The sequence below is a fragment of the Cetorhinus maximus genome, chromosome 3 (genome assembly GCF_964194155.1).
Source record: "Cetorhinus maximus chromosome 3, sCetMax3.hap1.1, whole genome shotgun sequence".
NCBI classification, from domain to species: Eukaryota; Metazoa; Chordata; class Chondrichthyes; order Lamniformes; family Cetorhinidae; genus Cetorhinus; species Cetorhinus maximus.
The window spans coordinates 165,365,421-165,382,270 of NC_135881.1; the positions used below are offsets into that span (position 1 = coordinate 165,365,421).

General features: G+C 41.1%; 1 protein-coding gene across 3 annotated transcripts in view; it reads left to right on the forward strand.

The window, feature by feature from the left end:
* The window catches only part of dtnbp1a (dystrobrevin binding protein 1a), a 221,064-nt gene that overhangs the window by 83,676 nt on the left and 120,538 nt on the right, over positions 1-16,850 (forward strand). The window lies entirely within an intron of this gene.

Sequence of the window (16,850 nt, forward strand, 5' to 3'; positions counted from 1 at the left end):
AGGGTAAAAAAATCCAAGAGTTCCCTGGGTGACAAGGAGATAAGCATATTTTTTCTTCTTTGTCTTAATTTCTATGTCAGGTTTGGTGTAGTATTGTCACTGGACTGGTAATCCAGAGACCCAGGGTAATGATCTGAGGACCTGGGTTTGAATCCCACCACGGCAGGCAGTAGAATTTGAATTAAATAAAAATCTGGAATTAAAAGTCTAATGATAACCATGAAACCATTGTTGATTGTCATAAAAAACCCATGTGGTTCACGAATTTCCTTTAGGGAAGGAAATCTGCTGTCCTCGCCTGGTCTGGCCTAAATATGACTCCAGATCCACAGTAATGTGGTTGACTCTTAACTGCCCTCTGAAGTAGCCTAGCAACCTTAAAAAGTCAATAAAAAGGAATGAAACTAGGCGGACTACCTGGCATCGACCTAGGCACTGGCAAACCCAGCCCTGTCGACCCTGCAAAGTGCTCCTTATGGAACCTGGTGCCCAAGTTCAAAGAGCTGTCTCACAGACTAGTCAAGCAACAACCTGACAGTCATACTCATGGAATCATACCTTACAGATCATTTCCCAGACACCACCATTACCACCCCTGGATATGTTCTGTCCCACCAGCAGGAAAGACCCAGCAATGGTGGCAACACAGTGGTATACAGTTGGGAGGGAGTTGCACTGGGAGTCCTGAATATCGACTCTGGACCCCATGAAGCCACAAGTCAAACATGGATAAAGAAACCTCGTCCTGATTACCACGTACCACTCCCCCCTCAGCTGATGAATCAGTACTCCATGTTGAACACCACTTTGAAGAAGCACTGACGGTGGCTCTGAGCGGGAGACTTCAATGTCCATCACCAAGAGTGGCTCAGTAGCACCATCACAAACTGAGCTAGCCGAGTCCTAAAGGACATAGCAGCGTTGAGTCTGCGGTAGGTGATGAGCGAACCAACAAGAGGGAAAAACAAACTTGACCTCATCCTCACCAACTTGCCTGCGGCAGATGCATCTGTCCATGACAGTATCGGTAGGAGTGACCGCCACGCAGTCCTTGTGGGGACTAAGTCCCGTCTTCACATTAAGTTTACCATCCATCATGTTGTGTGGCACTACCTCTGTGCTAAATGGGATAGATTTTGAACAGATGTAGCAAATCAAGACTGGGCATCCTTGAAGCGCTGTGGGCCATCAGCAGCAGCAGATTCTGTACTTGACCACAATCTGTAACCTCATTGCCCAGCAGATCCCCCACTCTACTATTACCACCAAGCCAGGGGATCAACCCTGCTTCACTGAAGACTGCAGGAGGGCATGCCAGGAGCAGCACCAGGCATACCTAAAAACGAGGTGTCAACCTGGTGAAGCTACAACACTGACTACTTGCATGTCAAACAGCATAAGCAGCAAGTGATAGACAGAGCTAAGTGATTCCACAACTAATAGATCAGATCCAAGCCCTGCTACATCCAGTCGTGAATGGTGGTGGACAATTAAACAACTCACTGGAGTAGGAGGCTCCACAAATATCCCCATCCTCAATGATGGGCGAGCCCAGCACATCAGTGTAAACGATAAGGCTAATGCATTTGCAAGAATCTCCAGCCAGAGGTGCCAAGTGGATGATTCATCTCGGCCTCTTCCGGAAGTCCCCAGCATCACAGCTGCCAGTCTTCATCCAATTCGATTCACTCTTCCTTATACTCAGGCCTGGTCCCAGAGGACTGGAGAATTGCAAATGTTACACAATTGTTCACAAAAAGTGTGTAAAGATAAGCCCAGCAACTGCAGGCCAGTCAGTTTAATTTCAGTGGTGGGAAACTTTTAGAAACAGTAGTTCGGGACATAATTATTAGTCACATGGACAAATGCTGGTTAATCAAGAAAAGCCAGCATGGATTTCTTTAAGGAAAATCATGTTTAACTTGCTGGAGTTTTTTGAAAAGGTAACAGAGCGCGTTGATGAGGACAATGCTGTTCATGTGGTGTATATGGAAAGACATTTGTTATAGTGGCACACAACAGACTTGTGCGCTATGTTATAGATCATGGAATAAAAAGGACAGTAACAACATGGATATGGAATTGGCTGAGTGACAGGAAACAGAAATGGTTAATGGATTTTTTTTTCTGCTGGAGGAAGGCTTCTAGTGGAGTTAACCAGGGGTCAGTGTTGGGACCCTTGCTTTTCCTGATATATATTAATGACATAAACCTTGGAGTGCAGAACACAATTTCAAAGTTTTTGGATGATACAAAGCATGGAAGCATTGAAAACTGTGAGGAGGATAGTGTAGAATTCAAAGGGACATAGGCAAACTGGTGGAATGGGTGGACAGGTGGCAGATGAAGTTCAATGCAGAGAAGTGTGCAGTTAGAGAGACACTACAAAACAAAGGGTACAACTCTAAAGGGTGTGCAAGAGCAGAGGGACCTAGGAGTATATGTATATAAATCATTGAAGATGGCAGGACAGATTTGGAGAGCAGTTATTAAAGCATGCAATGTCCTGACTTTATTAATAGGGGCAGAGAGTACAAGAACAAGGAGGTTCTATTGAATTTGAGAGTCACTAGCTTGGCCTCAACTAGAGTATTACGTCCTGTACTGGGTGCCGTACTTTAGGAAGGATGTGAAGGCATTAGAAAGGGTGCAGAAAAAATTCATGAGAATTATCCCAAGGATGAGGAACTTCAGTTTGAAGATAGACTGGAGAGGTTAGGACTGGTTTCCTTAGAGGAAAGAAGACTGTGAGGAGGTTTGATAGAAGTATTCAAAGCCATGAGGGGTCTGGACAGAGTAGATAGGGAGAAGCTGTTCCCACTTGTGAAAGGATAGAGGATGAGAGGACACAGATTTAAAGTAATTAGTAAAAGAAGCAATGGTGATAGGAGAAGCTTTTTTATACACCAAGTGGTTAGGATTTGGAATGCACTGCCTGATAGTGTGGTGGAGGCAGGTTCAATTGGAATATTCGAAAGGAAATTAGACTGTTATCTGAAAAGGAAGAACATGCAGGGTAATGGAGAGAAGACTGAGGGAGTGGTACTAGGTGAGCCGGTCATTCGGAGAACCGGTGCAGACATGATGGGCCAAATGGCCTCCTCCTGCACTATAATAATTCTGTGATTCTGTGACTTTACTGCAGTGCTCAAGTTGTGCTACATTGCTGGAAGTGTTGACCTTCAGATGAGATGTTAAATAGAGGTCCAGTTTCTTTTCTCAGGTAGAAGTAAAAGATCCTCCAGCACTTATTTGTAGACGATATTGAGCATTCTCCTGGTGTCTTGACCAGCATTTATCCCTCAGCCAGCACTTCCAAAGAAAAATCTGGCAATTTATTTCATCTCGTCTTGTGGGATCTTGAAGTGCACAAATTGGCTCCTGTGTTTCCTATATTACAAGTGACTACACCTCAGAAGTTCTTCAGTATCAGCAAAGTGCTTTGGGATGTCCTGAAGTTATGAAAGGAACTATGCAAATGCAACCATGGTCTGATCTTCATTGTCTGAACCATGCCAATTAAGAATCCATATGTAATTCTAATCTACATCTCAGTCCTACTTTGTTGTCAATTTAACCATCCATCCCTGTCCAACACAACTCCCCCCCACCCCCAACCATAATGTCATTGTCAGGAATTTGGAAATGTGGCTGCATGGTACAGTACAGAAATGGGTCATTCTGCCACAAATTTGTCCACTTTTTTTTCTCCACTTGGACCCCTAGACTAATTCAGTTCTTTAGCTCGGCCCTGTGCACGTTAATATTCATATTTTTCAACCAACTATCTAATACCATCACAAAATTTACAATTATGCTTAGCAGTGGGTTTGTGACACAGAATTTGATCTAATCATATTTGGCATAAAGAATTTTTTCTAATCTCCCAATTGTCATCTTAAATCATCTTAAATTTGTGTTCAATGGCTATTATTTTACCAACTATTGAAAACAAGTATTCGCAATATTTTTCCTAGCAAACCTTTGTTGATTTTGTCAAGGCTTGTCTTCTCAGCTCTAGTTTTAAAATAAGGCTCTAATTTTTTGAGTAAGCATTAACTAGGGAAAGTTGCATGAAGATTTCCATTGGTTTCAATTATGAAGTTCTGACATAGGTTCAAGACACGAAAAGATGTTGAATCAATTATGTGGCAAAAATGGAGTTATGAAATTATTTCATGCTATGAGGGGATATGAGTAGCAGATTGGAGCTCTATCACACTGAACAGTTTGAGACCACCTCTTTTAAATATCTTCTAATATCAGCTCAGTGTCCTAAAAAACTGAACTTCAAAACAAATGCACGGGCCTAGTTTTTGCATTATAGCTAATCTGCCAACATTAAAATCTATTACAGTTTGTGAAATAAGGGAAGAATCTAACTGTTATTTTTGGCACAGCATGTAAAAAAAAAACTTGCATTTTTGTAGTACCTTTACATTCTCAGAGGCTCATTAACAGTGAATGAATGAACCTGTTGTTTTATAAAAATTGCAGCAACCAATTTGTGAACAGCAAGTTCCAACAAACACCAAATGAGATGAATGACCAGTTAATCTTTTAATGGTGTTGACTGAGGTAACAGTGTTGGCTAGGATACTATCTAAACTCTCTGCTTGAATAGTGCAGTCAGATCTTTTAATTCAGTCAAAGAGATAAGGTTTTGACTTAACATTTCATCTAAAGGAATCTGACAATGCAAAGTTCCCATAAAACTTCACAAATGTCAGACTAGATTATGTGCTTATATTATAAAGTAGGACTTGAACCTTTGGCTTTCTCACTCAGAGATAAGAGTGTTAAGGTGCTACAAACATTCGTAGGTTCAAAGCATGTGATTTTGGATATTTGCAGTATGAATGGGAGAACACACCCCCATCTATCTCCTTTATATCTACTGGAGAAAAGCTTGGATTCCCAAAACAATCATTGAAACTAGCTTTTTTGTGACCAAATTAAAGGCTCTGGAATTTATTTGGAGTTCACTGACTCCAGTGGCGTAAACCTTCTCATGGATATTGTTGGCAGTCATGTTTTATTTATTAGGAGAGGCTTCAATGTCTTTAAGCTCACTGGAGAGGGTTCTTCAATGTCTTTAAGATCACTGTGAAAGCAAATTTTTCTTCAGGTGATTTTATTAATTAAAAGGCAGTTTGGGAAAGATGTCCTTTGACAGCACAAAGGGCCACTACATATGCAGTTATTGTGAAAACCTTAGGTTGTAGTTGTATATACTTTGTATGTGTGATTAGTTATGGTCCTTTTGAAAGTTATTCACTGCATATAACCAAATCTCAGAAATCAGTTGGAGGTTTCTGTCCTATTCTTGGACATAACAAAATATTACTCCTTTCAGTAAGCGCATAGATGTTGAGTGTGTCTGCATGGGTGCCTTTCAGACACTACAGGATTTGTTTTCCTCTGGCACTGCAGCCTTTCCAGAGTGAAGAATGAGCATGTTACTTTTCTGTATACCCATTGTACCAGCCTGAAGGCAATACAACATAGAGCAGTCTCTTTTGATTTACAAATTTGCAAACCACATCAAGTGAAAAATATTTTGTTGTACAATGTTACTGTTTTCCTTTTTATTAATAGCAGTTTAATCTGCCTTTGATTCAGATCAACATTTTAAGGTTTGAATGAAATGTTCTCTAGTCCAACACCTTTTTTTTAAAACTAGAATTTTATTAAATCAAATTGTATGTGCTTGTGTGCTAAAAAGAAGAATCTTGCTAAATATGAACAATTATTTGCATACGCCTGAATGGCATTGGATAACTCTTTAGAATGAGTATTGTACAAAGTGTTTTTAAACTGCTGGACTATAATTGGATTTAACAGACAACAAAATAAATAACTGAGGGAATGCTACAATTTGGACATGAGAAACAAATCTCAAGAAACCACTACAAGATATATGATGGAAAGCTGTAACCATTATAAAAAGAATAGGGAGTGGTTATTGGAATTGAAGCAAGCAAGGTAGCATATTAGAACAAGGATGAAAACGTGGAAATCTGATGTTTTAGAGCAGTTTCATAAATTCCGCCATTCCACTCTTCAACATGCAAATATCCTTTAGTACAAGAATGACAATATCATTTTAAGAAAGGAAGGATGATTGAAGAGCCTGGCTGCACATGAAAATAATAATGCCTCCAGGAACTTCTGATTCTTCATGAGTGAATAGCTCTTTGACAGAAATGTCCTGAAAAGTAAACAATAGTCATAAAAACGACAGTAAAGCTAATCAAGATTAGTAGAAAAGCTTTAGTTCTGTGAGCTATCATGGGAAATGCAAGTCAAATTACAGCCCCGTAGAGACTTGTTTATATTATGCGAGCTTTAACTGCCCTGTTTATGAGAGAACACTTCGCCAGCCTGGCAAACTGGGCGACCGTTTTGCGGAACATCTGCGGTCTGTCCGCAAGAAAGACCCAAACCTCCCTGTCGCTTGCCATTTTAACACTCCACCCTGTTCTCTTGCCCACATGTCTGTCCTTGGCTTGCTGCATTGTTCCAGTGAAGCCCAACGCAAACTGGAGAAACAGCACCTCATCTTCCGACTAGGCACTTTACAGCCTTCCGGGCTGAATATTGAATTCAACAACTTTAGATCTTAAACTTCCCCCTCCCCCCATCCCCACCCCGTTTCTCCCCCCCCCCCCACCCTTTTTTTTTCAATAATTTATATAGATTCTTCTTTCCCCACCTATTTCCATTATTTTTAAATCTAAAACTAAAACCTTGTTAGTCTTTTCCACCCCACCCCCACTAGAGCTGTACTTTGAATGTCCTGTCTTCCATTCTTAATTAGCACTTTTCTTAGACAAATATCACCACCTTCAACACCTCTTTGATCCTTTTGTCTGTGACATCTTTTGATTATCTGCTCCTATCACGGCTTGCTTATCTCCACAATCACCACACCCTCAACTTCTCTCTTCCCCCCCCCCCCCCAACCTTAAACCAGCTTATATTTCTCCTTTCTCCTAACAATGCTTCAGTTCTGCCGAAGGGCCATGAAGGCTCGAAACGTTAACTGATTTCTTCTCCACCGATGCTGCCAGACCTGCTGAGTTTTTCCAGGTAATTCTGTTTTTGTTTTGGCTAAAAGCATGTGTTGGTCTCTCTGCCAGAAGTTTAAATGTTTAGATGGGGAGGAGACGTTCCTCATTTACATTAAGATGAGGTAGATTTAAAAATATACAAGGGTCCAACAGATCCTCTGAGCATTTTGTAAATAACACTGCGCTAGATTAACACTTTATACAGTATCGAATGGAGTTTGGCGACTCTTTTCCCCTCGTGGAGTTTCACTTTGCATCATTAGTCAGATTCGCTCCCAACTTCAGACTTGTACCAAATTTGGTGTTGGTGCAAGTTGCTTAACACAATACTGTGCAGTATAAATGAAACCCTGGAGCTTTCAATTTGACAATGAGTGGATGGAGGCCATTATTGCATTACCCCTTGAAGAAAGTGTAAACTTATGGAATTGACTTTCTGAGCAGAGCAACCACTGGCTCAACTCTGTTTATTATTCAACTAAATGCTGTTCAAAGCATAAGCAAATTTTGCCCAAGGCATTTCAGAATAGATCAGCTTTATTTCTTGAGAGTGATAATGCAACAATTGAAAATTAGAATCTAAATATGTGAACATTTTTCATCTAAAAATGCCTACAATATTGGTGCCCCCATGTCATTTGGGAGTTGATAAAAGTATTCGTGTGGTAATACTTCCAAAGTAATGTATTCATAGAAGATGACCGTTGACATCTCCAACTTGAGAACTATTGCATCAACTTTACTCGCATTGCTGCAGCAACTTAGTCGAGTTGCAGCACTGTTCCTTCTGGTATGCCCCAAGAATCTAGCTTTTTGGTACCATGGCCATTGTTTTCAATCCCTGCCACGAACTCCATTCTCTAGCCACTGACTCAATCCCTCTCCCTGACAACTGCCTGAGGATGAACCAGACCGTTCGCAGACATGATTTGAATCTGACCCTGAAATAAGCTTCCTAACCGATCACTAAGACTGCCTATTTCTACCTCTGTAACATTGCCTGACTCCAGCCCTGCCTCAACTCATCTGCTCCTGAAATTCTCTTTTTTTTAAAATGCTAGATTTGACTATTCCCAAAACACTTCTGGTTGACCTCCCACATTTTACCCTTCCCAAACTTAAGGCCATCCAAAACTCTGCTGCCTGTGTCCTCTCTCCAAGTCCTGTTTGACTGTAACTCTGTGCTCGCTGATCTATATTGGCTACAGTTAAGCATTGTCTCAAAAATTCTCAAGCTTGTTTTCACACCCCTCTTTGCTTTGCCCCTCCCTATCTCTACAGCTTCCCCCAGCCCTACAGCCCTGCAAGATCTCTGCACTCCAATTCTAGCCTTTAAAGTATCCTTAATTTTAATTGCTCCACCATTGGTGGTCGTACCTTCAGCTGCCAAAACCCTAAATGCTGGAATTCCTTCCCTAAACCTCTCTGCTGCTTCTCCCCTCTGCTCCTTCAAGAACTCCTTAAAAATCTATGTCTTCCATCATCATCTCCAGTACCTCCCTCTATGACTCAGTGTCAAATTTTGTTTGATTAAAAGAGGCTGCACCATGAGCAGTGAATAAAGACTATTAAATTGGAAAAGGTACAAGTGAATTGTGTTAGGATTCAGTCTTGTATGGTTAATGTTCAGGTTAAGTGTATTTGAACATTTGTGGTGCTGCAATTAGGAATTTGAAATTGTTTCTGAGAATGTTCTGTGATATGTCAGCATGAAGTGAGCTTTCAGTGACTGATTCTCCCTCACCCATTAATAGAGTTTAGATATGCATCAGTGCTGGGATTTTATATCCAATCCTGTGGTTGCTTTACTTAAATTGATACTGGGTCATCTTATTGTGCAATTATTATGAGTTTAAAGGGTATGGGGAAAGAACAAGAGAATGGAATTAAATCCTTGGAGTTAACACAAATGTGATGGACCAAATTACCTTTTGTATTGTAAAGTTCTAAATTACCGTTATAGTTAAATCTAAATTTAAATGACAACCTACATATGCTTCTCGCAGTGAATCTTTGAGTATGTGGATAAATGAGTTAGGTACATACGCATTGCAATGTTTCATTTGCCTTGCTGTAAATGTAGCAAGGTTTTGGGATTTATAATGTAATCTTATGGAATTTTAATTTGATAAGTAGCACAGAGCAAAGCCAGACGATTTAAAGCTGTACCTGTGGACAATGTGGTTATCTGGCTGTGACTTATTGCTGTAATTTTAGAAGTTTTTTTTGTAAAAAAAAAAATTGTCTGTAATAATTTGAGTGCAAGGAAGCCAGTTGGAGTTGTTAGGAATTCAGAAAAAATCCTTTGCGATAAGTGCATCTTAGTGACTCACCAGACAAAAATGCTGCACAATGATAAGGAATATATATCAAATATATACTTAAAGTTAAAAGAACATTATCACCCATGTATTTTTAATTTGCTCCACTGACCCTCCGGGAAAAACGTTGACAGGTTGCTGTATGACAGTTCTGATCATTTTGTTTCTATGGTCCACTCTCGGCATGTTCTTCTTTCCAATGATGAAACTTCTACAGTATATGTTAATCATTGAGCAAACACATCACTTTGTGGCTGGTAAGACTTCCACCAGCAGGACAGACCCAGCAGAGGAGGCAGCACAGTGGTATACGGTTGGGAGGGAGTTGCCCTGGGAGTCCTCAACATTGACTCTGGACCCCATGAAGTCTCATGGCATTAAGCCAAACATGGGCAAAGAAACCTCCTACTGGTTACAACCTACTGTCCACTCCCCAGCCCCCCTCCACCCCTCAGCTGAGGAATCAGTACTCCTCCATATTGAACACCACTTTGAAGAATCACAGAGGGTGGCAAGGGCACAGAATATACTCGGGGTGAGGGACTTCAATGTCCATTACCAAAGTGGCTCAGCAGCACCACTGCTGACTAAGCTGGCCAACTCTTGAAGGACGTAGTTGCTAGACTGGGTCTGCAGCAGGTGGTGGTGGAACCACAAGAGGAAAAAGCCTACTTGACTTCGTCCTCACCAATCTACCTGTCGCAGATGTATCTGTCCATGCCTTATTGGTTGGAGTGACTGCCGCACGGTCCTTGTGCAGATGAAGTCCTGTCTTCACATTAAAGATGCTCTCCATTGTGTTGTGGGGCACTACCACTGTGCTAAATGGGATAGAGTTAGAACACATCTAGCAACTCAAAACTGGACATCCATGAGGTGCTATGGGCCATCAGCAGCAGCAGAATTGTATTCAACAGCAATCTGTAACCTCATGGCCCAGCAGATTTCCCACTCCTCCATTGCCACCAACCCTGGTTCAATGACAAGTGCAAGAGGGCATGCCAGGAGCAGCACCAGGCATACCTAAAAATGAGGTGTCAACCTGGTGAAGCTACAAAGCGGAAGCAGCATGCAATAGAACCAAGCGCTTCCCACAACCAACAGATCAGATCAAAACTCTCCAGTTCTGCCACACCCAGTCGTGAATGGTGGTGGACAATTAAACAAGTAACTGGAGGGGGAAGCTTCACAAATATCTCCATCCTCGATGATGGGGAAGCCCAGCACATCAGTGCAAAAGACATGGCTGTGGTATTTGCATCTTCAACCAGAAGTGTCGAGTGGATGATCCATCTCTGCCTCCTCCTGAGGCCCTTAGCATCACAGATGCCAGTCTTCAGCCAATTCATTTCATGTGATATCAAGAAACTGCTGAAGGCACTGGATACTGCAAAGGTTATGGGCCCTGACAATATTCCGACAATAGTACTGGCGACTTGTACTCCAGAACTAGCCGTGCCCCAAACCAGGCTGTTCCAGTACAGCTACAACACTGGCATCAGCCTGGCTATGTGGAATATTCCCTAGATATGTTACGTCCACAAATTTATTTTTTTTAATCACTGGAAGTTATATTGCATTTCGGCAAGTTCCCGGTGTTAAACTTTGTAGTTTTTAAAAGTAAGAGCTTCAATGCAACACTGTTTACAGGTAGTTTTACTCTCATCATTAAGCTGTTTGTTATATATTGCACCTGCAAAGATGCTTTGCGAAGGACCTGATGCCAAAAGTTTGTATGCTGAGTCCTAAAATTAAAATGATATTTCAACAGCAGTTTTTAGAAGGGAGTAATACTGGAAATTCTTGGTCTCTGCCCATACCTCTCCTTTAAGGGAATATTTCAGTTTAAAGCCCTACAGGCTGAACTGGGCTGGAAAAAAATTAATATCTCTTTGCCTCTTGTCTAAAGGTGATGATGCCTCAAACTGAGGTACTGTTCTATTTGTGCAAGAAACACTTAATTGCCATTCTACATGTGTATCAGGTTTTTGCCCCTGCCACAGTACCAGAACAGTTATCATCAAAGTCACAAATGATATCCTACTGTCCTTCTTGACCTGTCTGAAGCCTTTGATACGGTTGACCACACCACCCTCTGCCAACGTCGCTCCAGTGTCGTCCAGCTGAATGGAACTATTCTCATTTAGTTCCATTCTTACATTTCTAATCGTAGCCACTTTATATCATTGCATCACTTACAATGGCTTCTTTTCCTGCTCCTGTACCATTGCCTCTGAATCTCCCCCTGGTCCCTTATATTTATGATTAAGATTCTGTCCTTCGGTGACGTCATCTGAAAATACAGCGTTAACTTTGACATGTACGCCAACAACACCCAGCTCTACTTCACCATCACCTATCTCTACTGAAACAATTTTTTTCAGTCCCCGCTCCACACTTTGTTCCCTAGCTACCGACTCCATCCCTCTCCCTGGTAATAATTGGAGACTAAACCAGTATGCTCACAACCTTGTTGTCATACTTGACCCTGTGATGAACATCTGACCACAATTTTAACTGTCACTAAGACTACCTATTTCCACCTCCTAACTTTGCCCCTGCCTCAATTCATCTGCTGCTGAAACCCTCATTCATATCTTTATTATCTCTAGACTTGACTATTTCAATGCACTAGTTGCTCCACTGTTGCTGACTGTGCGTTTAATTGTCTCAATCCCAACCTCTGGAGTGCCCCCCGCATCCATCTGCGCCTGTGCCTCACTTTTCTATTTTGCGACACTCCTTAAAAGCTAGCTCATTGAACTAGCCTTTGGTCATCTAATTTATGGGCTGTAACTTCCGAGCTCCAAGGCACTGTTTCTGGGGCGGGGTTACCAAAGATGTGCTGGAGAAACCCCCCCCACCCCAGAAATTCCCACGTAAGGATTGCATGCCAATTGCCCAAGAAGTTCAAACTTCTTCTGGGCAGTTGCCTTGCCTGGGAACCATCCGAAAATGTGATTTTTAAACAGTAAACTACAGATGGTTCAGACCTTGTTACAGCAATAGTTACCCAGAAAAAGTTAGAAGAATTAAAACCACTTCTAGTATCTAGGTAACTGTGGTAGTAGACTCCACCAACTAGACTCCCCCAGCACCCCACTAACAACCACCAACCCCACCCTCCTGGCCCAACCCACCTTAGTGCCATTAAAAGGGAGCGTGGCTTACTTACCTGCAACTGAGCTGCATTTGACTCTAGGCCCCAGGACCGCGCTGAACGACACAGATCTCACTTGGCCTGAGTCAGAAGGTCAGACGAGATAGGATCACATGGATTTCCAGCTAAGTAATTTCGAGTGGAATGGCAATCCGACTCAATTGCCACTCCACCAAAGTTAGGACCTCATCATATATCTCTTCACATGGTTTGGTGCCATACTTTGTTTTATAATGCTCCTGTGAAGCACCTTGGGGTGCTTTATTATATTAAAGACGCTCTATAGATAGGTTTTGTTGCATAAATAGTATGGATTCAGAAATATGCAGATTGATAGGTGATAAAAGCAGTTGAGTCTGGTGAAGCATACAAGCAACCACAGAAAAACTAGGCAAAATTTACATATGACAGTATGTAACTTTTCAGTATCAGAAGACTAAGATTGCAAAAGCCTGAATACTTAGTCTTGAAAGCAGTTGAGAGGGGAAATCTTGGCATATAAGATACTAACTAAAATAGAAAAAACAAATTCAGAGCACTGATACAAAATGAGCAAAGATCGCTACAGGTTGGTAAAAGGAAAGTTCAGTACTGATGTCAAAAGCGTATTATAAAGAGTGACCATGAATATTCTCCTGGTTAAGGGAGTAGAGGCACAAATTGGGGTCATTTATGGAATAGTTAGATTCTGTAATGGTGTAGGAAACAATAGATTCCTGAGGTAGAATGAACTAACTGGGTTGAATAGTCTTCCTGATTTGCACCTTGGGAATAATTTGGGCTGCTGTAATGCTAATCTAATAGTGTTTTTAAAGCTTCTCTATGGTAAATAAATAAAATTGTACTTTATTATCCAACTTCATTTTGATAAAATGGACTTAAGATATCAGGATTTTCGACTGTAATTGTCTTGTTTGTTACTAGAGCTCTTTTCTATTTATTTAACTTGGTTTCATAGCTGCTTTCAATATCGATTTTCTTATTGCAAATTTATTTATTGCTGAATGTTTCATTTAATTACTGATATTATCTCTCAGGCCAGAACATAATGTTCTTACAATTACTTTTTTTTTGCTGAGAGATATGGATTAATGATACAATTCAAAAACATTGCATGAAAGAATTGGCATGTTTTGAAAACACTTTTTCAGCATCAGTTTGTGGAAAGAACACAAACACTTGTACACGCCCGAGGCTTAATAGCATTTTATATTTGTACGGTAATTCTGACAATTGAACTTCCTTTTCATTAAAAGAAACAGTATAACAAGAAGGAAGGCAGCTGGCTTCTATGCTAACTTTTTTTGATGTGTGAAAGTAATCATACTCCATGAACTTATAGTAAGTAAATTATCAGTGTATAAGTAAAATAAGTTATTCATTTAATGTGAATGTGTGTGACTGTACATGCTTACTATACTGCATATGTAGAACTATAAAGTCAGTACAATACAGGAGGCCATTCAGTCCATTGTGTCCTTGCCGACTCTGTAGAGCAATCCAATCTGCCCCATTCCCTGCTCTATCCCTGTAGCCCTGTAAGTTTATTCCCCTCAAGTGCCCATCCAGTTTCCTTTTGAAATTATTCGTCGTCGTTGCTTCCACTACCCTTGTAGGCAGCGAGTTCCAGGTCATTATCACTCATTGTATAAAAACAGTTCTTCCACCCATCCCTCCTGCCCACAACCTTCAATTTGTGTCCCCTCGTCCTTGTGCATCAGCTAAGGGGACCAGCATTTCTTTGTCTACCTTATCTAAACCTGCCATAATCTTGTACACCTCTGTCAGCTCTCCCCTCAATCTCCTTCACTCCAAGGAAAGCAACCCCAGCTTCTCCAGTCTCTACCTAAAATCCCTCATCCCTGGAACCATTCTAGCAAATTTTCTCCGCACCCTCTCAAGGACCCTTGCACCCTTTCTAAAGTGTGGTGACCAGAGATAGATGTGTTACTTTAATTGTGGCCTAACCAGAGCTTTAAAAAATTGAGCATAACTTCCCTGCTTTTGTACTCATACCTCTATTTCTCATGCTCAGATCCGATATGCTTTGCTAGTTGCTCTCAATATGCCCTGCCATCTTCAAAGATTTATGCACAGAATCCCCACCACCACCCCCCCCCCCCACCCCTTCTGCCAAAGTGCATCACCTTGCACTTCTCTGGATTAAATTCCATCTGGTACTTGTCTGCCCATTCTGCTATCTATATCTTGTTGCAGTTGATTAGTATTATCCTCACTGTTGGCCAGAGCTCCAAGTTTGGTATCATTGGTAAATTTTGAAATTTTACTCTGTATCCCAATATTCAAATCATTTATTTTTATATATAATATATATATATATATATATATATATTTATCACGTAAAGCAGCTGCCAAGCACTGACTCTTGGGGTTCATCACTGTCTACAATCCTGCACTCCGAAAAACAACCATTTATCATAACTCGCTGTTATCTCAACTTAAAATAATTTTTTTATCCAAGCTGACATTGATCCTCCTATTCCACGGGCCTCAATTTTGTTAACCAGCCTTTTATGTGGCACTATGTCAAACATATTTTAAAATCCATATGCACAAACCCTTCATTAACTTTCTCTGTTACTTCATCAAAAAGTTCAATTTGATTAGTCAAGCACAATCTACCTTTTACAAACCCGTGCTGGCTATTCTTAATTAACTCAAACTTGTCCAAATGCCTGTTGATTTTTTCCCCTGATTACCCATCACTGATACTAAACTAACTGGCCTGTAGTTGTTAGAACAATCCAATATACCCTTATAAAAACAAAAAACTACTGCGGATGCTGGAAATGCAAAACAAAAACAGAATTACCTGGAAAAACTCAGCAGGTCTGGCAGCGTCGGCGGAGAAGAAAAGAGTTGACGTTTCGAGTCCTCATGACCCTTCAGCAGAACCCTGAAGGGTCATGAGGACTCGAAACGTCAACTCTTTTCTTCTCCGCCGATGCTGCCAGACCTGCTGAGTTTTTCCAGGTAATTCTGTTTTTGTTTCCAATATACCCTTATCTTGTTATCTTGAATAAGGGTGTTACATTTGTCATTCTCCAATCCTCTAACACCCTCCTCTCACCCCATTGTTGCTAGGAAAGATTGGGAAATGATGGCAAGTCCTTTTGCTATCTCCACACCCACTTTCTTTAGCAACCTGGGATGCAAGTCATCTGGACCCAAGTGATTTATCCACTGTAAGCATTGCCAGCCTTTCCAGTACCTCCTGTCTCTCAACTTACACCTCATCCATTACCTCTACCAACCCCACTTCTTCTGATATTTTGTCAGATTCCACTTTTCCTTTTGTTAAGTATTCTAGCCATGTCCCATGCCACAAAACACATGGCACCCTCTGTTCCTAATGGGCTCCACCCCACCCCTTACTACCCATTTACTATTTACATGCAGGTAGATGATTTTTGGGTTCCCTTTTATGCTAACTGCCATTTTATTCTCATATTCTTCCGCTGCCAGGCATATTTTCCTCTTCACTACCCCTCTCAACTTATTCTATTTGGCCTGGCTCTTGTTTGAAGAATTCGCATACATCATACACCCTCTTTTTTTTAATCATTACATCCTATTCTTTAACTCCCTCAATCTCCAAGGAGCAGCCTAACTTTGATTCCATTACCTTTCTGCTTCTGCTTTGGTTCTGTTGGCATTACAAACTATCATCCGTGTTCCGCCAACACTTATGAATGTAGTTAGCATGAGCTGAACCAGACATAACCTGCTAATATGGCAATCATGATAATGAAAAGCTTATAAATGGAAATGATCTAAAAATGGGTCTTGGAGATTTCAAGTGATTGTGCTGTGACTCCTTTGACAGCTTGTTCCACTGTGGGATTGTTCTTGTAAAGAAAGATTGTTGACGCACTGTCTTGGAAACAAATGGCCTTTGTAGTTTGTGTGGATGGGTACCATTTCACACTTGTTGGAATGTACTTGGCCTGTACCTGAAGCATCTCCTCCTCAAAGATCACCCACCGTTAGAGATTTTCCTATCCGTCTTTGGCTTCATTTTTCCCTGACTAGATCCCCACTCATCCCATTGAAGTTAGACCCCTCCCAATTTAGAATTTCTAATTTAGATTGATTCTTTCTCTTCTCCATTGTTAATCTAGACCTGATGATATGATGATTACTCTTACCCAAGTGTTCCCCCACAGACGCTTGGCTCACTTAACCCACCTCATTCCCCTAACCAGATCCAGCAATGCCTCCTTCAGTTGGACTGAGAACATGCTGGTCAAGGAAGTTCTCCTGAGCATGGAAGTT